Below are 24181 nucleotides of genomic sequence, written 5' to 3'. Positions count from 1 at the left end.
TTCAACATCTGTTTACGGCATATAAATTGTTATTCCAGATTTTACGCACTTTACTGTACAGAATACCGTTAGGGCCACCGTGGTTACTCATTAAAATCCAGAGGGCGAGAATGCGAGAACGCGAAAGTACGATGACGACAGTGCGACAATACGATGGCGACAATGCGTTCGTACGATTGCGAAAACGCGCTAGTACGATGACGACAATGCGACAGTGCGACAATACAATGGCGGCAGTACGATAGTACGGGGGCGACAATGCGATAGTCATATCGTACTTTCGCCGTGGTATCATCGCAATGTCGCCATCGTTCTATCGCATTGTCGCCATCGTATTGTCGCACTGTCGCCATCGCATTTTCGAATTGCCGCCATCATACTATCGCGTTATCGCATTGGCACCATCGTACTATCGCACTGTCGGCTATCGCCATCGTATTGTCGCACTGTCGTCATCGTATTTTCGCACTGTCGTCATCGTATTATCGCACTATCGAACTGTAGTATTGTCGCCATCGTACTATCTCACTGTCGCCATCGTATTGTCGCACTGTCGTCATCGCACTGTCTGATTGTCGTCATCGTATTATCGCGTTCTCGCATTGTCGCCATCGTACTATCGCATTGTCGCCATCGTATTGTCACCCTGTCATCATCGTATTGTCACATTGTCGCCATCGTACTATCGCGTTCTCGCCCTCTGGATTTTAATGTGTAACCACGATGGCACTAACGGTATTCCGTAATACTGCTAAAGCACAGTATGATTAGGTCACTCCCAATGCTCAAATCTCTATGTCTATTTTAGTAACAACACATGTCTATGGAAGGATATTTAGGTAAAAGTAACATCATTCGTGGTGAATATTTACATTATGACTGATGCTTATTCTAATTTGCTTTATGACAATTCCAACATGCTTGTTGTCTATTCGTTTATACTTGATGATTGCTGCAACATTACATCATTCATGATGAATATTTACATTATGCGTGATGTTTATTCTAACATGCTTCATGACAGTTCCAACATGCTTGTTCTCTATCGGTTATACTTGATGATTGTTTCAACATGCTTGGTGACTATCCAATGTTTGTGTGTTCATTATTCCTGAAACCAGTCATAATCGGTTTTGCCACTAAGCGTCATTAACAACGGCAGTTAGCAACAGGCAGTAAGCAGAATGCAAGTTACTAAATTATGACAGGTGGCGCGCGTTTATTTTCCGTATGTTGAATAAATTTCTTTTCGGAAAAAAAAAGCGAAAACATCCGAATCATTTTGACTAGTAAACTGAATAAGCTGAATTAGTTCCCTTCGTTATATAATCTCCATTAAACTAAATACGTTCATTATTGCCATGAAGACCAGTAGGTTTACACAATGAATTGACTGCCGTGAATGTTTTTGATATGTGTAAGATGCAATTGGCACTCAAGAAATTATACATGCATTTAATTCAGGACATAACGGGGCTGATGTGTTGGAATTGTGGCCCTTCCCTAGTCCAAATAATTACAGTAGACGTAATCTACCGATGTGCATTGCATATCGACCTCATATTTATAAAGTAGCCCAAACCCCCATTGCCACAGACCTGTGCGTGAAACTTTCAGATTTCTCTAGTCTGTTTACCATGCTATAATTACAATTTCTATAAACACATATTTATCATTTTATGACTATATAATGTCTGTGGTATAAAGAGAAACCTGAAAGTTACAAGTACTCGTGTCTAGTACTGTACAACTATTGTACTCCTCGTTGAGAAAACAACTACTTCATCTACATGTATTAAAATATCATAAAACATAATTTTCAATCAAGTTGGAAAAAATCAATAAATAAATGTCATATAAACAGGTTTGTCATGAACGTTGACGTCGCTCTTGGTTACCAGAAAAATTCCCACGCACGGATTTCAACCGTCATTGTTTACAATCAATTAAGTACATAAGTACTTGAATTTGTATAGTGTTTTTTAAAAGTGTCCAGGTACAGGTGGTTAGCGTGTGGCTATAATACTAATTAGTGAAAACATATTTTGGAATGATAAGTAATCATATTATAACGAAAAATCAACTTTTCTTTAAAAAAAATAAGTTAAATATATATTCAACAAGGTATCCAACTCGAAATCATCCGAAAACGGGATGCATCGTTTTAAACAGCCATTACTTCATCAATTTTGCAGCGATTTTCACGATCTTGGTCTTATTCAACGCCGAAATAAATTTCCTTTCTGGAAATGTATATGTCTTGCAATATTTTTACAAATACTGGGTCAACTTTTAAGAAATAACACGATACACAACTCGCGTGACCAAACTGTGATCGATCAGACAGTATTCATGACTGAAATCTTCACGGGGAAAAGGGCATTTTCCCTGCAAAGTTCACGAACCTCGATACCATAATTCAATAAAACGTATGAAAAAAACATTCTTACCGTGCTTGCCGTAGCATTATGCATCAAAACTAACTGTCCAGCGCATTTTCAAACCTTTGTTTACATACATTTCAACCAACTGACATTTTAAACACAAGAGTGATTTCATTGCTCCAATGCGGAGTTGTGTCTTTACAACTGGAGATTTCATTCATAAATACGGTCTGATCGATCACAACTGGGTCAAGCGAATTATGTATAGCTTTATTTCTTAAAATTTGACCCAGCATGTGTAGAAATATAACAATATATATACATTTCCTAAAAGGAAATTCATTTCTGCGTTGAATAAGACCGGGTCATGAAAATCGCTGCAAAATTAATTTAGTAATGGCTGCTCAAAACGATGCACCCCGTTTTCGGATGATTTCGAGTTGGATACCTTGTTATATATAAAACGATAGTGATTTTTTTTATAGAACATTTGATTTTTCGTTTAAATATGATTATTTATCATTCAAAAAGATGTTTTCACTAATTATTATCATAGCCACACGCTAACCACCTGTGTGTCCAGCACGTGTGCCGGGAGAACAGGGCTTAATGTATTTTTTGTTAAACTCTATAATATTTATATCCAATCTGTATGAAAAAATGTCGGTGAACATTATTCCGGTGTTAATTTTTGAAAATATTGAGGCATTCGTTAATTATGGATCTAAAACGGAACATTAATCCGCAAAAAAAAACCACCGGGCATATTGCATATTAGATCGGACACATGAAATTATTTCGAAAGAAAGCAATAAGAGTTTCAATTCTACATGAGTAAGTCTCGCTGTGCACGATTACGCTCTTACTGCTCGTATATATTTGACTCTTGGCAAATACCTAGTGTTTTATTTTGCTTAATCTAAATTGTGTCATGCATCTATATGTACTTAAAGCAGCATGGCCAACAGCTCTTTCATATGTGAAAGAGATTGACACGAAATACCTACCCATCTATAATAAAGTTTATACGTGCACTTCAATATTATAGTTTTATAGCATTTTATGTGGTGCAATATAAAAGTACTCTAGTAAATTTGAAATTATGTAATCGATTTCCTCTCAACATACATGCAAAGTTCCAGATAACTTTTTCAGCAAAATCTTGGTTTACACTCTATAATAATCCAGCCTTAAAGTCTATTATTAATTCTTTTTTTTTCAGGTAAATATAATTTTTGGCACATCCGCATTAAGGTTTATAGTCTAAAAAGAGTTCATGACAATTGCCGGGTTACAGCAGACTTTTTGCGATAAAAGGACCAGATAATGGAAAACGTTCGGCTTTTCGACTGTTGTAAAGATGGTCTGTTATTCATAATAACGTTAAAGTGCTGTTGATTTCATAATTGTAATGAGGGCCTAGACGAGTGGGAACTCATTGATAAAATGTTTACATTATATGCATTGATATTGAGTTTTACGCATGATCACAAATTTTGAATTCTTATTTTATTTTTCCAATGTGTAACCGTACGCACAGAATTTAAGTCTACTTTTTTACTAAATTTAATTCAATTTTTTACGACTTTAAGCGTCTTATCTGGAGCTCTGCATACATGCATTAGTAGCATATATTGAAATATATCCATAGACTTTCATTGGTTATTGAAGGTAAATTACTGTACAAAAATTATGGTTAGTCATTAACCAAAAAAAAGTTAAGTCTACAAACACGCGGTTAATTTCGGTTCAGTAGCAAATATCTTACAAAGGTGCGCAACTTCTCCTATAACATAAAATTTCCGTTATACGCCGTAAATTTCCGTAGTCCTCCGTAGCATTTCGGAATGACTGTCAATTGACATCATTGTATCATGCATGATAGTATGTTGCTTTGTGCTTGGGTGAAACTCACATCTTACCATCGCGTTAATTTATTAAACGCATTAATATTTGATTCCATTATGCACTGCGCCTATTGCACAAGTCTCTCTGCACAAACCAACATACACATATGCAGCATGCAATTAACGAACAAGAATGTTGCATCTGTACACATGCATGATACCATTAAGCAGAATGTAAATAGACATTGGACATCAGGCAAGATGTAAGTTTCATCAAGCATGAAAAGGTGTCTACATACTAATTGAAAGTACCATCAAGAATCATGACACAGTCACAAAGAAGGATGTAATTTTTACCTAAATTTTGGCAAAATTTCCATATTTGTCGGCACTGTGTGTTTGCTTAATTTCACTGAAGAACGTCTACTGGTATATCTTACAAAAAAAGTGATAAATAAGACTGAGTAGCAATTTTTTCGGCGTTGCTGTTTAACGTCAAATTTGGCCTTTCAACGAACTTCTTAAAAGCCCATTGAATTTTAATGAAGAAGTTTCCCGCTTGTAGGTCCGAATGAATTAAATCAAATTTTGCAATTGGCAATTTAATAGAAATCCCCATAAAACATTGCACATAGCTTTCTGAAATAAACAGGCCACATTGAACGCATTCACGATATCCAACAGCTCTCTTTGCAAAGACCTATCTAGTGTTTCTTGGCCGTGTAAGATCTATAATTAGAACATCGTCACCTAAACATCTACTAATAGAAGAGCATATTTTGGGGAAACAAATTCAATAAGAGTATAAAACGTCCACGATCACTAATGTGTAGTTTGTTAAAGATATCACGGCAGTAAAAACATAGCACTTTAAAGAGACCACAATCTGGTACATTTGGTCAATTGTTGCGTCCGTGGCGGACAATACATTTTTAAAAAGAAAGCGTACAAAAAAGCAAACACAAAGTTCTTCGTAAGCTTGTTTTAATCTTAAAAACACATAATCGACAGTCATTCCAGTCAAATACAATACTAACAGTCAGCACTCTAGAGATCAAAATTGCGGATATAAATATTTAATTCAGGGATATCAAGTGTATCAAGTTCGAATTCCGGAAAAAATAGCCGGTAGTCTGGGGCATTAGGTCCCTTACAGGGATAAAAGGTAAATCCCCGCCCGAGCCGTAGCTAATTGATTTATTGTAGTCTTTCTAGTTGCAATTTCTGGTGAGTACAATGCGGAATATTACGGATATTTGCAACATGTCGAAGATTTTCGGAAAGTAGCGAAGAGGTTTTCGTCAGTTAATATTCATGTCCGTGCCGGCCGCTAACTTATCAGAATCAATAAAAAAGAACCTGGAAAAATCGGTACCGATCGCAAATTTCCGGAAGTCCGATAAAGCTTCAACATTATTTGTTCTCAAATGATCGCGTACTCGAACGAATCTGTCCCTACGCCTCCAACTCCCTTTAAATCTCATCGGACGTACATTGATCTCAAAATCTATCCTTGACGACTCAAATCATATTTCCTGAATAGTTTGGCCTATTGACGTCCCTGTAATTATAACAATGGTCTTTTGGATAAACAACGCTAAGTTGTTGCAATATAATAACCGTTTAAAATAGTTACCGGTTTTCATTTAATAAAATGATTAAGTCATATTCGAGATTTCAGCGATTGCCAATATTTTGCTTTTGTTTCTCATAAGCATATGGTGCTTGGTATCTGCTATTGACTCCTATGTAGATTGCAAATATTACATAACCCTTACAGCGGCCGAGCGCAGATATCTGCACTTGGCCGCTAAAAAGAAAAATCTTTGCGCATTAATTTAATTCAAATCTCATTATCATTATCAAAATCATCATCATCGTCGTCGTCGTCACTACTACCACCACCATCATCATCATCATCATCATCATCTTCTTCTTCTTCTTCCTCCTCCTCCTCATCATCATCATTAACAACAACAGCAACACCAACTTAACATCATCATCAAACAACAATAAACATCGGTAGCATACAATGTGCTTCATCAACCATTCATAATTATATGCGTTAAAACACCATAATAGAACAGCATGAATGAAGCTGTCTATTACTCTTTTATATTTCCTATACCAATATGTTTTTTCGTTAATTGAAGGACTAGTTGAAATCTTCTATAAAAGCCCTCCCCCCCCCCACCCCAAATAAAAAAAAAATAAAAACAATAATAACCCTAGCAAACAACAATAAACATAGGTTAGTTAGTATACACTGTGCTTTAGCAACCATGCATAATGAATGTTTATGACTTCGGACCGTTGTGATCAAATTTAAAAAAGCAAGATGGTATGTATGCGGCACACAACACATAGATAATCATAGTTTTATACCTTAAACGTAGTTCATCAAAATAAAGATAAGTTATTATCTATGTAATACTTAAATTAGGTTTATAACGTATGCATATTTGTCTAAAACTTGTGAAATGTGATTCGTAAGCCGACGACAACATTATCATTCGGACCCTTCTCCCCACCTAACAATCGAGATTAAACACCTGTGGAGATCCCGATCTTATCAATGAATAAACCGGTTCAATGATGTCAAGTCAAATAAAACATACTATTACTATCCAAATAAATATCTATCAAAAAATGTAAATTGATATACCTACTTAACTAAAACTAAACGATTAGCAAGAAAAATATATAAAGAAGAAGCAGGCAAAGTAGACAAATTAATTGTAACATATGTTTTCTCAGTCTCCCACTGTTGAACAATATAAATAGTATTTATCGCCACCCCAAAAGGGATCTTTATCACACGTTTGGCTCAACTGATATATAATTGTGACAGGACAAACTGTCAACAAATACCTTGTTAATGTTTTATACATAACTCCAATCAAAGATTAACTTCCAAGGAAACTGCGGCATGTTAAAACTGTTGATTATGACAAAATGTTGTTTAGTACAAATCAGTACAATAGCGTCTGTTATGTGGCCTATACTAATCCAGTTAAATAAAACTTTAATCGCAGAAAAGTTTAGATTCTTTACACCTTTAAGAAAATATATATAACAGTTCTTTCCTGTTTTAACAAAATGATACATTTAAAAATAAATTATGAAGCATCGCTAGCAATAGTAGAAAGAGAAGTAGAAGGAGAATGATTATCATTAGTAGCAGTAGCAGCAGCAGCAGCAGTAGCAGCAGCAGCAGCAGCAGTAGCAGTAGCAGTAGCAGAATCAGTAGCAGTAGCAGTAGCAGTAGCAGCAGCACTAGCAGAAGCAGTAGAAGTAGCAGTAGAAGTAGCAGTAGCAGTAGCCGTATCAGTAGCCGTATCAGTAGCAGTAACAGTAGCAGTAGCAACAGCAGCAGAAGCAGCAGAAGCAGCAGCAGCAGCAGCAGTAGCAGTAGCACTATCAGTAGCAGCAGCAGCAGTGGCAGCGGCAGTGGCAGTAGCAGTGGCAGTAGCAGTAGCACTAGCAGTAGCAGCAGCAGCAGCAGCAGCACTGGCAGCGGCAGTGGCAGCGGCAGTGGCAGCGGCAGTGGCAGTGGCAGTGGCAGCGGCAGTGGCAGCGGCAGTGGCAGTGGCAGTGGCAGCGGCAGCGGCAGCGGCAGCAGTAGCAGTAGCAGTAGCAGTAGCAGTAGCAGTAAGAGTAGCCGAAGCAGTAGCAGTAGCGGCTTTTGCTTTTTTGTTTTAGAAGTGTTTGTCGTATAAGAAGAACGCAAGGAAGACAAATTAATTGTAACATGTGTTATCTTAGTCTCCGTTGTAGTAGTATTTGTTGTATCTACACAGCCATTTTTCAGTCACCTGAGAGACATGTTTTTATAAAAGATTTAATTATGGACCAATACATCGTGTATTAATATCAGTGTACCCACTGGGACACCACATGGGGCGAGGATTAACAGATAAACTAGGCCTTCAATTAATTATGCGCCTAGAGGCAAACAATACTATAACTTACTGATAATTTTAGGATTGGGATGTGTTTGTATCTTATTTGAAATTAGCTAGCTTAATTCAAAAACTAATTATAGCCTCAATATTATCACAAGAACATATTTATTGTGCAATATATAATCATATCACCATCACAATATGCCAGAGCGTTAGTATTTATTGTGCATACATATCCTACAGCAACATTTACAAAACTTATTACAAACCAACCACTCAAGCTTTAATTAAGATTGATTTCAATTTATATTATGACATACATTAAAGATCACTGTCAATTAATTAAAAAATAGCTTGATGCTTTGTACTCAGCGATTTAAATAAAAGAAACGTTGCGTACACATTAATTGGGGTTAATAAAAAAAGTCTGCAATTAAAATAATCAAATTTAAATAATACTAGATTTAGTTTTAAATTGTCGCTCAAAAAATGTATCAGTTATATCAGTTACAAGGGAATCGATTTGTTTAATCTCCGCAATCCAATAATAATTATGGTGTTTGTATGACAAATGAATAGCTATTCGTCATTGAATGTATGATACTCATAAAAATATTGAAACAATAACCACAACAACAACAACATATGTGATTATGTATATATCTTCTTCAGATACTCTGTGTCATACTTTCAAAATTATCCTCATAAGATTCATAATAATAAAATAAACACTATTGCAATCTTAGTAAAAACCAACTTAGCCGTTATGCTAATGATTTTATGTTCAGTATGCGTGTACATTTCAATATTATATAACAACAAGTGTTCACAAATACCTATGTTTAATAAATATTAAAAACATGAGAACCAATGAAGGTATTGCATTTTAATAGACTAGTTTTACCGTGTGTGTACATTCATATAAAATCATTTGAAAATCACACTTGAGATAATGTCTTTAGGTTTTGCTATTTCTAATCGATTTAAACACCATAAAACCACCGTATTTTCTCTTACATTCTAAATTTTCTTACATTTCCTTTTAAGCCAAAATATTTATGTTTTCATGATTCTAAATTTTCGGACATACGGATTTTCGTACAGTCAGCTAAACAGCGCTATTTTATCAGATTTTGGCCCTGTTTTTGCTTATCTGATGACCCTTCGGTCATGCATTTTTACAACCGGATTAAAGTAATAAAACAGAATCATGCCTAAGGGCAATCGACCATTACATTTGCGTACTTGGGTAAATTACCTTGTAAACCTCTAATAAGCAATGGTTCCTTCCAACAGCGTTTGAAATGATATCGTATTAAGAAAGCCAAACGTTTATTGTTTTTACTTTTTATATATTATTTCAGTTGATTGCAAAGCTGTTAAGTTGTATTTTTAAAGTAAAGAACGAAGGGAACAACACAATAAAATTATGTACACTGATGTATTATTTCTACTTCAATTAAATAATTGACAAACAAACATAACACACTTGTCTCTAAATAGTTTTCGTATTTAAATTTTCCAACACGAAAAACAATATCTTTAAGTGAACGGAAACTTATAATTATTACGGCATATAGTAAAAGCAGAGTTGTCTGAACCATAAGTAAAATAAAAAATAAAAAATGACACAGCTTATTTTTCCCTCAAGTGTTAATGATAATATGGATAAACAATTAAAAATACATAAAGTCAATTGTGTTGATTACTCGTTATTGAAATATTGCAATGCCAATTATAAGACATCTGATTAAAAACAAAATGTATGGTGGAATACCTAATCTGGAAATACAAACTAATGATACTATTAATGCAACAACAACAATCACATCTTTTCAAGCGCAATCAGAAAACTGCTACTGCTTTGTATTAACAAACATAAATATGTTTGTGCTTATAGATTTAGATAAACTTCAAATCTTTAAGCGTGCTATGAATTGAATATAATTTATATTTAAAAGTTTTGCTACTCTGTTGATAACTAGCAACAGCAAAAAGGAAGATACCATTTTTTATCATCTAATTTTATTTATATTTCATTGTTTATTTGTTTATGATCACAAGGATTGTTTGGATAACAGAGTGTGTCTAGATATACCGGTACCCTTAAAAATATTTTTATGAATTGCAATGAAGCGTAGAAATTAAACAGGCCCTAATACAGACACCATTTTTATCGGAATGCGATTATAGTTTCAATAGCAACTCGTAACGCTTTTTGGATTGAATGTGTAATGAATACTTTTAGCGACAAATTGACTTGGTCAAATACTGCATCTTAAACGGATAAATAAAATTGAAACCATTTATTTTCAATATTATCAACATTATTATTTAGTTATTAATACATTAAGCAGCAAACTCTATTAATCAAAAAGATTTGATATAACATCCGAATTCACTGCAAAAATGAGCTGAGCGATAGGTTTCACGGTTGTTAAAATTGTTCATGATGAGAATGACGATGACGACGATGATGACGATGACGACGACGAGGAGGAGAACAACGACGATAACAATGACGATGATGATGATGATGATGACACTGATGATGATGATCACGACGATGGCGACCATAACGATGTTGTTGGTGATAGTGACGATAATGCTGCTTCTGTTGCTGATGACGATGCTGCTGCTGATGATGCGGTAGAGGCGGAGGAGCAGGACGAGGACGAGGACGAGGGCGACGACGACGAAGACGACGACGACGATGATGATGATGATGATGATGATGATGATGATGATGATGATGATGATGATGATGATGATGATGATGATGATGATGATGATGATGATGATGATGATGATGATGACGATGATGATGATGACGATGATGATGACGATGATGATGACGATGATGATGACGATGATGATGATGGTGATGATGTTGATGATGATGATGATGATGATGATGATGATGATGATGATGATGATGATGATGATGATGATGATGATGATGATAATGATGATGATGATAATGATGAGATGATGACTATGTTGATGATGATGATGATGATAACGATGAAAACGATGATGTTGATGAAAATAACGATACTGTAAGTAGTAAATTAACTCATTAATTGTTATTATAATACACAAGCACATGCTAATGGATCTGTATCCACAAGGCGGTCAAATGAAAACTCACTTGGTATAAATATGAAAAATTGAATCAAAATATCATAATGCGGAGTGTTAAAATGTGTTCAAATCTAGCGAAATTGTTGCAGTACTTTTCTACCGAAACCAATGCTTAGTCCAGTTATTTTAAAAATAATTTCAAAATACCACGATAAACGTCAATTGGCTAACAAATACATTTGTAAGTTTTACCTCACTCAAAAACAGTATTTATTGAAGACAGGGCGTCAACAATGTCCGAGTTTCTTCAACGTAGCTTAAGTACCTAAAGTACCTTTCCGTTTGATTTATCGCAGGATCCTGGGTCCGCACCCACAGTCTTTTAAAGTGTCTGCATTAAAAAAGATAATAATTGTTGTTTGTAATAATCTTTGACAGCTCATCAAAACATGTAAATCCTCAATTCGGAGAGTTTCAGTATGATTTCATTTATTTAAAAAATAAAGACGGTTAACATATTTTATACGCACATTTATAAGTAGCTATACGCCATATAACATAGGACATAATGTATATTATAAATCAAAGCGCTGAAGGCACTGAAGTTGTTCGCTGTTGTCGTCCTTGATTAGCTTGTTCGCATTGCATATGCTTATCATTGTGCACAGGCTAATCTTATTTGACGTGCATTAAGCCTCGTTTTCCATGAAAGCAGCCAATATGTGCATATTTTAATGATTAACACTAGACTGGCCAATGGCGTTTACAAGCTGGTATATACATTCACTGCTAGAGCAGAATCATTTGTCGTCTGCTGCAGACAGGCAGTGGTAATCGTTCCTAGCAGAGTGAGTTGTGGTTCTTGCCGTACTTAAGTCTTCTAAGCACCTACTGATTTGCATTTATTACCCATTCTCTTGAAACGCCGACTAATAAAGTGCGATAAACCGCCTTTAAGCACTTGGCACATTAACAAATAAGAACATTCCACACCTAACCGAGAACCGACGTCTTTAATCGCGAAACTATTACCAGAAATTGAATACCGCCAGAAACAACAATGAGCTCACTTCGATTAAATATAAATACACTATATTCATTGCGTCCTAAGCAATCAAACATATCAACCGAAAATACCAGCGAATACAGTATTATATATGACATCGGTCTTATATATCGCCTCAGACATGCGAGAGCGCCACGATGAGTGAAGAGTGTGTGTATGAGAGTTTGTTTACAGGTCCTACTGGCCTCTTCACGAGATTTGTGTAGCCCGACCTGAATGATAAATGAGTGTGTGTGTTTCAGAGTTTATTTACAGGTCCTACTGGCCTATTCAAGAGGTTACGGTAGCCCGACCTGCCCCTGTGACCTCTCAGGGGAAAAAGATTAATTTTAGAGTCAAAGTAGGTCAAATTTACCCCGGTTTCCGGGGTATTCGCCAAATACTTTAATTTTTAAAAGAGTTCATTGCACGTTGGCCAATGAGACCTTAATGTGCTATCTACCTAAAGGTGGTGATGAGGAGCGGATCCCGCCGAGTGTCCCGCACATTACTAATGTACAAGACACTCAACGCAACCCACATCCCAACACCACCCGGTACGTAGGACCCGGAACACACACACGTATCGCTCTCACACCCCCACTCATTACGGGTGGCGCGTATGAGAGCGCCACGCCCGTGTGTTCCGGGTTCCTTGGTGGTGATCTGTGTATGGTTGTGTATAGTGTGTGGTATGTGATTGTTGTGCATTTGTCTGGAGCGGCAGAGGAGGTGTCTGTCGGTAATTTACGGTCGTCGGTCAGTCGTGAAGGGTTGTATATTGTTGCAGTTCCCAGATCGCAGAACCCGCCGCCCCCGCACAAGCGCACCCACGCCGAGCGAGCCCGAGCCCCCCCCCCCGCGCCCGCATACGGCCCCGGCCCGAGCACCCAACCGCCGAAGACCCCCGAGACAAGCACCCTCATCCACCCACTTGCTGCGCGCGACAACAAATCAGTCGAGAACCAACCATGGAGCCATTCAAAGCCCTACCCAGAGCCACCATCATTCCTTCCCACCCGCCTGCCAAACATCCAGACCATAAATCAAGCTGGGATGTATTAATTTTGCTGTTATGTTGTATTTGCTATTATAGTTGGATAGGCTAAGTAAATAAGTGATCTAAAAACTCCGTTGATATATAATTTGATTTATTTATGTTTGATGTTAATTTGTAAAACTCATAGTATTATAGATTATGTCCTGTATTCTGGCTTTCATTTACCCAAGTGTGGTTGTTGTAATGATAAATGAAATGGATGTAGTAACAGTTATATGAACACGATATATCCGTACCAATATCCATGTGAGCACATACTAATAATAATTAATTTTTTAATCGCCATTAGCTTGAAAATAAACGTAAATAGATACAAAAAAGACCAATTCGGAGACTTTAAAATTTTTAAATTACCTCCCCTGCAATAGAAAATATATATTGAGACTCGCATTCTATGGAATATCAAAACCTCAATATATCTTTCTCCGAAATTTTTTTCTGGTAAAAATCATCTTAAATTTAGCTGTATATTCGTATGTAATTAATTAAACAAGAGTTATAAAAAGGCATCGCAAAAAATATCGCGTTTTACTTGAATAAGTTACCTCCCTTAAGCCTATCGGAATATCAAAAATACGTATATAAACAAAACGCGTTCCTTGCATAAGTGATAATAAAGCGCGTGCCCGTGCCACTCGTCCTCCAAATACTTACTAAATATAGTACAACGTATCTACAATCATTGCGACTAACTCAAACCTCAGTAAATAAGTAACCAGGATAAATATACGTTTAGGTAATTAAGATATAAAACATACATATAAAAATTTACATGTTCCCTGTCTGCCGAACCCGATCCATGGACTATAGCCACTAGAGGTTCCTATGTACCTATGTAGCCGGATTGCGCCCTCAGAGCGCCCAACACCGACACAGATCACGCTACTCTCCGGTCAAACGCAATACTACATATGACTGCTGCCTTTGTCACCATATTATCAGAATCATTAACGTGCAAAATGGAAACTTTCAACTGTCCTTTCACTTCATACATAAGCCATTGCCGATCTTCAATAATCGCTTATTTCCGAGAGATGCATTTTATTTTTTTCAAACTTCGAATTTTGATATATGTTTAACTTATTCATTTAGATTACATTATTTTCACTATAAATATTGACTTTGATCCAATTATCATCTGAAAAATACGATTTCGCGATTTCTTCAAAGATCGAGCGAGCCTTTTTACCTGTTTACTTATATATATCTAATTTAAGGTAACACAGATGTGAAGTTGTCGTGGCCGAGTGGGTAAGGCGATAAATTAGAAATGTTTTGGGATTTTCCCGCGCAGGTTCGATTCCTGCCGACATCGCATACTTTTTGCGACGCGTTTTATTTCTTTTCTAACGTAATTTGATTTAATATAGCACATAAGCTATGTTTATTGTTAAATATGTTGAAAATTGTATGCACATCCTTCAATTTTAAAATTAAAACAACGTTATGGCTAAATTGATTAATTTACTGCTGAAAATACGAATGATGCATGTTGCATTTTTATTTTTATTTAAAAAAGTAAAAGGTAAATTTGTCTATTTTTTGTATTTTTGCTGTATATAGTGTTTCTATAAAAACTTAGTTTAAAATATAACTTAAATGATACTATTTTGAATTTTATGACACTTTGTTTTTAACCGACCCAATTTTTACTTGGCTGAAATCACTTACATTTCATGGCGCTATTCCATAGATTAAAATGTGTAAAAAATAAATGCCCATATTTGGAAATTTGAATGAATTATGGAACTTTTATATACCCCAGTGGTGAAAATAAACTGGACAAAAGCCGAGCGTGAGGGTGGTTTTGAAAAAATCGGTTTATTTTTTTAAGCATGGAAAGCCTACCTACAAATTTGCATGTAGTTTAGTGAAATGATGCTGATTAGGAAAATAATTAATTAAATTATATTTGGATATGTGCCCATTAGAGGTGCGCAAGCTTAAAAAGGTAGAATTACCGAAATTCCCGTTCTTACACGTTGTAGCATGGATCGGGTATTGAACACGATACACGTGTGTATTAGCACCCTACTGTAGTCCCGGCGGGGTTATCAACTGCACCAATACACCGGTAAGCAACCAGGGGAATATCATATGAAAAAAGAACTATCATGCATGTTTGATTTGTTAAAGTGTGTCACAAAATTTCCCTAACTGCCGATGTCGGCTATAATTTCGGTATAAACATGCAAAGAAATTAACATATATATAATGTTATTGCCGATATGTCATTGGACATTTTGTATGTCAAATGTTCATTATTTGTATTAAAAATAAGACGATTGTATTGAACACGATACACGTGTGTATTAGCACCCTACTGTAGTCCCGGCGGGGTTATCAACTGCACCAATACACCGGTAAGCAACCAGGGGAATATCATATGAAAAAAGAACTATCATGCATGTTTGATGTGTTAAAGTGTGTCACAAAATTTCCCTAACTGCCGATGTCGGCTATAATTTCGGTATAAACATGCAAAGAAATTAACATATATATAATGTTATTGCCGGTATGTTATTGGACATTTTGTATGTCAAATGTTCATTATTTGTATTAAAATTAAGACGATGCTTATTTGCCAGAAAGCGTTTATTTCAAATTCAAAACAAGCAATAATCATACATAATACCAAAATATAAAACTAACAAAATGACAACACTCTCGCTTAACGCAACGTTCAGAAGCACGCGCACTTAACAAAATTATTGCAACTAATGCAAGATGTAATTAATATGTGACTACATGTACTTGCTATACAACCAGTATCATGCGAAAATTGATCTTATTTAATTGTGGTTCCCTCTTTGAATTAATGTTGCCTGTCGACTTTTAGAATAATGTGTCAGTAAGAAATGTATTGCTTGCTCTACAACCAGCATCATGCGAAAATGGATCTTATTTAATTGTAAATCCCTCTTTGAACTTAAGTTGTCAGTCGACTTTTAGAATAATGTGTCAGTAATAAATGTTTTTCTTCAGTTTCACATGTTTTTCTAAGAAAATTTAGTGAAAGATGCAAATGTGTCTTATTTATTTTTTCTGTGTCTTCAATGTATCTTATTTATATGTGACTGCGTGCTTATTTTTTTTTTCAAGAAATGAAAGATGCAAATGTGTCTTATTTTAATTTTATCCATGTCTTAAATGTCGCTTATTTATATAAGATAAAATGATATACTGCCAGTGTCATGCAAAAAAGGATCTAATTTCTTAATATCCACATTCACGCTTTGTTCTTTATTAGCACCGTCTTTAATTAGGCTCTATTTAAAGTACAGATTACTGTGAACTTAATAATTGTGCAACGGTGATGTTGATCCATTATCGTTGTTAATTTAAAATGTAGACAACAAGTTAGCAATTAATGAAATCAGTTATTTTGGAAGTAAATCTAATTTTTTCTGTACAGTAGCCAGGTGGATGTGTATTGAGCGGATAAGATAGGGATCACCACAACAAGTTTCTAATACACAGTATAGACTTCCCCTATTATTGTATTTGTTATTTTCCTGATTGGAATAAATAAAGTGTTAAAGATCATTTCATGTGAAAAGCAGGATTTCTGACATAATTTCAATCGTTTTGCTTTTATACACAATTTCATGGAACAATGAATATATTGGCGCGATGGAACACAATTTATAAATCAAGCTGACAGTATAGTATCAGTTTTTAATTATGTGTAATTTAATTCGCATCTCTCCCTTAACTCGTTCAATGACACGTGAACTTATATCAATTATAAAACATCACGTGCATCATTAAATATTTTTTTTTAATTATGAAAACATATTATATGTTCTACATGGTTTTGTTTAGTTTTTTTTCTCAACCAGAGAGACATTATAAAACATTGTTATATATAAAGCGCTTTACTTTTCTACATTACATAAAGATATATCGATTTTTTTGTTAAGTGTACGTGCTTGACATATTTATAAAAAGGCAGTGTTTATTTTTGTAATAAAATCGAAAATTGACATTTAATTTGATGCAATCTACATTGTTTAGCGGCCAAGCGCAGTATTCCGCTCTCGGCGGCCGATGGTGTATTGCAATATATACAATGAAAAGCTGGGTTTCTGACATAATTTCAATCTTTTTGTTGACGCGGAAGTGCTTTTTGGTGGCCAAAAATACTATTGTTCCCTTTATTTAAACCTAAATCAGTATTTTTTTACACTTGAAGGTTTGTACAGCGGGGATTTCGGTACCGGCGCGGGTTTATGTGCTTGTTAAGAATTACCGAAATCCCCGCTAAGAGGCAACATATGCTGATTTATGCTTTGATTAAACATTGATAACTAAATTGCAAAAGTGTATAGCATATTGTAAATAAGGTAGTACGATATCATTTGTTTCATCAGATTTGTTTGGAAAATACTTTCTGAAGACTTATTATTACTATGTCATGTTATATTTACATATACTTTTGTGTAACCAATGTTTTAAATGTACATTTTACCTTTTTACATTCGTTTACACATTTTTCACATTAATAAACTTTTTAATAATGGAAAAAATATTCTGATAAGAGTGTTTAAATGATTAACACTAATATGATTGTGTACAAATCAACATTAATGCAAAGCCAAAACCCAAACATAATGACATATAGACCCTTTAAGGCGTAATATGGGGGATTGGCGTAAACATGGGTGATTTCGGCTCTGGGCGTACGAATGTAGCAGTACCGAAATCCCCGCTAATTATTTTCCAAAAGAAGTAACCGAATGGGAGATAATACATGTCACTGGTTGCTAATGAAAAAAAACACTATAATAATTTTGTTGACACTTGAAGGTTTGTACAGCAGGATTTCGGTACCGGCGCGCGTTTAAGTTCTAGTGTAGAATTACCGAAATCCCCACTGAGAGGCAACTTAATGCTGTCAACAGTGCTTAATAATTAAAATTAATATCATTTTTTTCACCTTAACATTCATGTGAAGTCAAAAACCATTCATACCGATGACCTATTGACCCTTTAAGGCGTAAATATGGGGATTTCGGTACTAGGCGGGCGAATGTAGAATTACCGAAATCCCCTTTTCATCATCGCACATTAGTGTAACATAAATGTTAACACAATATATGTAGGGAAACTCATATGATTCGCGTAATGTGAAAATGATTATTATGCTATAATTCGACCACGAAACTTGACGTGACTTAATACCGGACATTATGGAATGGAGCTACGCTGGCCGTATTTGACATAAGACCCATTTTCGCATATTATCTTATCAATGCTTATATGAATTTGATTGCTATAATCTAATGCGTATTCGACACGGAATTATTGTCAAGGTTTTTCATTTTGTCAATATTTATCATAGCAGGGGACATTGCTGACATCAATATGGAGACTGTTTTCATTTTCCGTCGAAAAATTATATGACTTATTATCAAGATTATTTTATAGTACGGTAGCGTTCTCTAAACAAGTGAGATTTATTTGTACTGGTAAATTGCTCTTATACTCACCATTCGGACTCGACGATCGGCTCGAATAAAAATGTTAGTCGCTTAAAAGTACAAATTCATCATATTGAGCACGATTATTATTATTATTATTATTATTATTATTATTATTATTATTATTATTATTATTATTATTATTATTATTATTATTATATAGGTTTTAGAAACTTATACCTTAAAAAAAATCCAATTGGAAAAAAAAATCCCATGGGAAAAAAAATCCCATGGGACAAAAAAATCCCATGGGACAAAAAAATCCCATGGGATTTTTTTATTTTTTTAAAACACGATTTAACGCGTTGAAATCGCGAGAAATGCTCATCATTTGTTAAAAGGTAGTGTTTCTGAAGGTTACATGAATAAATCTCTAAAAATCAGAAAAAAATCCCATGGGATTTTTTTTTCCCATAAAAAAATGGGATTTTTTTTCTATCAAAGTAAATTGAACGAAAATAAGCACAAATGCTTTAACAATGCTTAAAATCGATAACTAAGCACAAACGAACGTGTTTTATGTTTTTGAAAATCCCATGGGATTTTTTCTCCCATAAAAAAAGCTGGAGAAAAATCCCATGGGAGAAACCAAAATTCCCATGGGATAATGAAAAATCCCATGGGAAAATACAAAAATCCCATGGGAACCCCAACTTTGCAAATAAAGTTCATAGTGAAGAAAACGCATTTAACAAGCAAAAATAACCAATTATTAATCACAAGTTAGACTTTTATCTTATACTTTATCACAAATAAGCAAACCTTCAAGAAAAAGGGTACTTAAGTTTGCGAAATTTCGGTTTCGCAAAGTTTTTCCGGTGGCCGTTTTGTATGGAATGTTAGTAAGTTTTTGTCATCTCACGTTCTCAGCTTTCAGTGGATATGAAGATACACAAAGTCTACTTAAGACTCTTCTAAACTTGTTTGTTTTGATACTTGTTAGATATGATTTATTTTAAAATAACGCAAATTTACTCAAGTCCTAGCTCTGAAAGAAATATTAAAATCATTTTTCCAGTTTTGTAGAAATTGGTCATGTTATCGTTAGTTTAACATAAACACACATATTTTATCAACGCCAAAACTGTTATATAGCCCCGAAAAATGAAATCCAAGTGATTGCAAAAGGAAACATACAAGCTTACTTAGTTTTTTACATTTGGCCTGGTTTCCATTGTTCTACACATAGTGTTGTAAACAAATTAGCTAATTAACAGTCCTCTAACTACAATTTTTAGCCAATATTTAACTACATTTAGAACTCTTATCGTACGGAAAGAAGTTCTTCATAGTTATGCATGTTCAAAATTATGTTGAGACTGTATCTTTACATCTGTATTCGTTTAGAAAAAAACGAGTTATTTCTAGCACAGGAGCGTCGTTTAATCCCCACACCTCAGACGCATAATGCAAAATAGGCGATGTGAGCCCATCAAATAAGTCAAGTTTACATTTAGCAGACATTGTAGGGTAATTTAACATACATGCGTTTAGTCTACAAATGTCCTTTGATGTCGGACCTGACAAGTTTACTAAGCTGTTTGTAAAACATCATTAGGTGGTAACAACAATATCCAAATAAAATTAAAAACAATCTCCGAAAGTTCATCTGTATAAAAAAATGTTAGTTTTTTCTTAATTTACAACCCGCCTTACAAATAATTATTTTTGTCTTCGAAGAATTTACTTTTAGTTTACATCTATCACAGTACTGATCTAATAATAACAAATCCTTTTTCAACTCATCTTCAGTTTCTACCATTATACCAATATAATCAGCATAAAGTATTAACACTAATTTTAGCATACCTAAATATATGCCATTAAAGCCATGCAATATATAGTATTCTTTTATATCATTTAAATACATCGAGAATAGAAACGGGGAGAGTGACTCCCCCTGCCATTACCCAACAAAGCAAAATAATTCTTCTTTATTTATTACATGGCCCATCTTTACCATTAAGTTTCCATTCATACACATAGCTTTAATTATGTTAAGCATGTTACCGCTTAGATATATATATAGCACGTTTGATAAGTTTGTACAAAATAATATCTCTTTGCAAAACCAATCGAACGCTTTAGTGTAGTCCACATTTTCAACATATTACTTCATATATGTCTGAAACAAATGGTTATTTACACCATGGAAAATACAATTATTATTCACATTTTTTTCTCAAATTAGCCTGAGCTTCAACATATACTTTATATTATTCAGCCCAAATATTTTATCTGCTATTTATCAATTTTGTAAACAATACACCAAAATTACTAAGCAGCGTAATGCCCCTAAAATAATTAACATAGTATTTTTCTCCCTTTTTATGCCCCCGGTAGGCTACATAGCAGTTGAACTGTCCGTCAGTCCGTCTGTCTATCTGACTGTCTGTCTGTCAGTCTGTGCGTCCGTTCAAAAACTTTAACATTGGCCATAACTTTTGCAATATTGAAGACAGCAAATTGATATTTGGCATGCATGTGTATCTCATAGAGCTGCACATTTTGAGTGTTGAAAGGTCAAGATAATCATTCAAGTTCAAAGGTAAAAAAAACATATCCAAGGGAGGTAACATGCTTTAAAGGGAGATATTTTCGATCTATCATTTGGCAGTTACAGATCATTTTTACAAGGGAAGTAATATTTGTTAATTGGATATAATCCACAAAAAAACAAATCAAAGCGGCGCAGTAGGGTGCATTGTTTTTCTGACAAACACATATCTTATTGTGTAAAAGAACAATCCATCCATAAGATCAATAATCGGGGAAGTGCCCCTTCAAAAGGAGATTGTTAAACAATGCATATACCACACTTGAAAACTTATCAGAGTAAATAACATATTTAAATTCACTCAACATATAATCAGGTCCCGCTGTCTTTGCATTGTTTGATTCTTTACAAGTAAATAGCAAATTTAATTTTTCAAACATGCCATATTATTCCCCTGTCATATATGTGTCATTAAAATACAAAATGCATGCGTCTTGCTTATAAAAATGCGAATCAGGGTCATAAACAGCTTTAAAATAAGGTAAAAAACATATTTGCATTATTAACATTTTTCACTTTTGTTGACACAATTTTTCCTTTACATTTTCCAATATAGATCTAACTTTTGACAACCTCGCATTTTCTAACTTAAGACATTCTGTTTCATCATATAAACAGTTCTATTTCCTAACAATACCTTTGTAAATACTCCTAGATGCACTCATTTTTTCTGTTACTGACAGAGCGATTATTCATTTAAAGATTTTTTTGTAGAAGCAATGTTGTAAATGTTTACATTCATCATAAAAAAATCATTCTGACTTTTATTGTCATCATATTAAACTTTTTTACTTAAACACAGCACATTATCCGTATCGCTCAACGCTTTGGGATAAGCTGTTAAATGCCGAATAAGTGCTCCAGAACCGTGAAAATGACCCATAATCATTCATAATTACAAATGTATAGCTGCAAAATAACCTCACAATTTTTAACCTTCACAACATTTAATAGGTTAAACTGTATGTGTTAAATGGTTTATAACTAAAGTGACAGTTTAGAACTTACCAGATTTTTCGTTTGCTTATTAATGGACATGTGCGCATAGAAGCCATTAAACGGCGTATTGTTTATATAGAACCCGTTGAATTACCAGTATACAACGATATCACACATATATATGCATGAACCTAACTAAATTAACATTTTAATTTGTAAAAATAGTATTAAATCTCTTTATTGAAGCGAACACATTCTAACAACATAATCAATGTCTATAAAGCATGTACAAATCAACAGCCGGATGCATTTGTAACGTTTTATTTCGACATGTTTTGTTGATCGAATTATGTGATTCTTTATTGATAGCTGGTTCATTTGGGATATGTCTCTTGCAATGGTCTCTTTACGATCGTGAAGAAAAACAACGTGATGTTATCAAGCGACTTGTGCTTGCAGATGGCAGAAGAATTTATGTAAGTTTAATATTTACGGAGTCTAGTATTATGAGCCCTTGTTTAAAGTATATACTAGTTTAAAATATGATTTTTTACGCGTTGAGTTTAACACAATGCGTTAAAGAAACCGTCCACATACACGAGCGAAATTTAACTGCATGCACTGTTTCTGAGGAACACATTACCGATCAAAATACAAACACAAATATATAAAAAAAAAAGTGTCTGATAATGAAGTTTAACGAGTGTTAATTGAAATGTAAATATATGTTTGGAATAAATCGACTAGGTACACAAGTATATGCGCAATTTCATTCTATTCTTATTTTATTCCAAATAAGCCCTGTCTAACATAAACATCATTTTTCAACAAGATATTGTTCACTGAAATTGAAGATTTTTCTTTCATAAGAACGGATGCTATTTAAGCATTGATTTAATTGTTTTCGTGAGACTGGGACTTGAATAATGTAGTTCTTGTAACTTGCACATGTAAGTTAGCATTTATGATTAATAAAAAATAAAAAATTTAATAGTAATCAAGTTCTTTTGGATAAAGAATATTCAAACATCATAGTGAATATATAAATATATTACATTATATTGACAATAACTAGTAAAGACGCTTAACAATTTATGTTCATTTCTCCAATCAAATGGAGGAGATAATATCCATATTTCCTGTTAGTCCGTAGGTTTATCCGCAGTTAAACTTGGGTTCATTCAGAATATTGAGACCTTGTCATTGTAAAGCTTTCATTTTTGGCCTGGGGCGTAGCCTTAAGGCTATAGCAATGATACAAATTTCTGAGACATTCAGAATTGGCTGGCTGCCAAAACTCACGAATGAACGAATTCCCAAATGTCCGATTTACCACTTGGCGGTATCTCATGCGCAATCAAAGAAGTTCTTCGCAGATCTCAATAACCCGCCTTGTAATAACAGAGCATCACTTATGACAGTGTCATAAAACGTGTAAAAAATATTATTGAAGCAAAATTGCTTAGCATTGGTTACGACATAGTTTTTATTATTGTTTGCATATTCATGCAAGAATAAGTTCCTCACTTGACGGTCTAGGCCGAAAAGATACGAGTGTCTACGGAGACAGTAAGAAGAATTTTTTTCTGATACATTTTTTGAAGACATTACATTTGGTATTTATAAACATATTTTAAGATATTGTTATTTTATTTTGCGTTATCGAGACATTCAAGAAAAAAGAAAATGAAAAAAACAACAACAAATATTCATGATCATTCTCGGAATTATACGAAGTTACCGGATATGATATTTCAATGCGCAGATCGAGCGCGCAAATCGAGCGCGAAAAGTACTATGTGAGACAACGTACACCATCTGTACACCGTTCTTTATCAGGGTAAAGGCCCAGTCTCACTATGATGCCGACGAAGCCC

The sequence above is a fragment of the Dreissena polymorpha genome, chromosome 15 (assembly GCF_020536995.1).
Source record: "Dreissena polymorpha isolate Duluth1 chromosome 15, UMN_Dpol_1.0, whole genome shotgun sequence".
Classification (NCBI taxonomy): domain Eukaryota; kingdom Metazoa; phylum Mollusca; class Bivalvia; order Myida; family Dreissenidae; genus Dreissena; species Dreissena polymorpha.
This window is presented reverse-complemented; position numbering follows the sequence as displayed.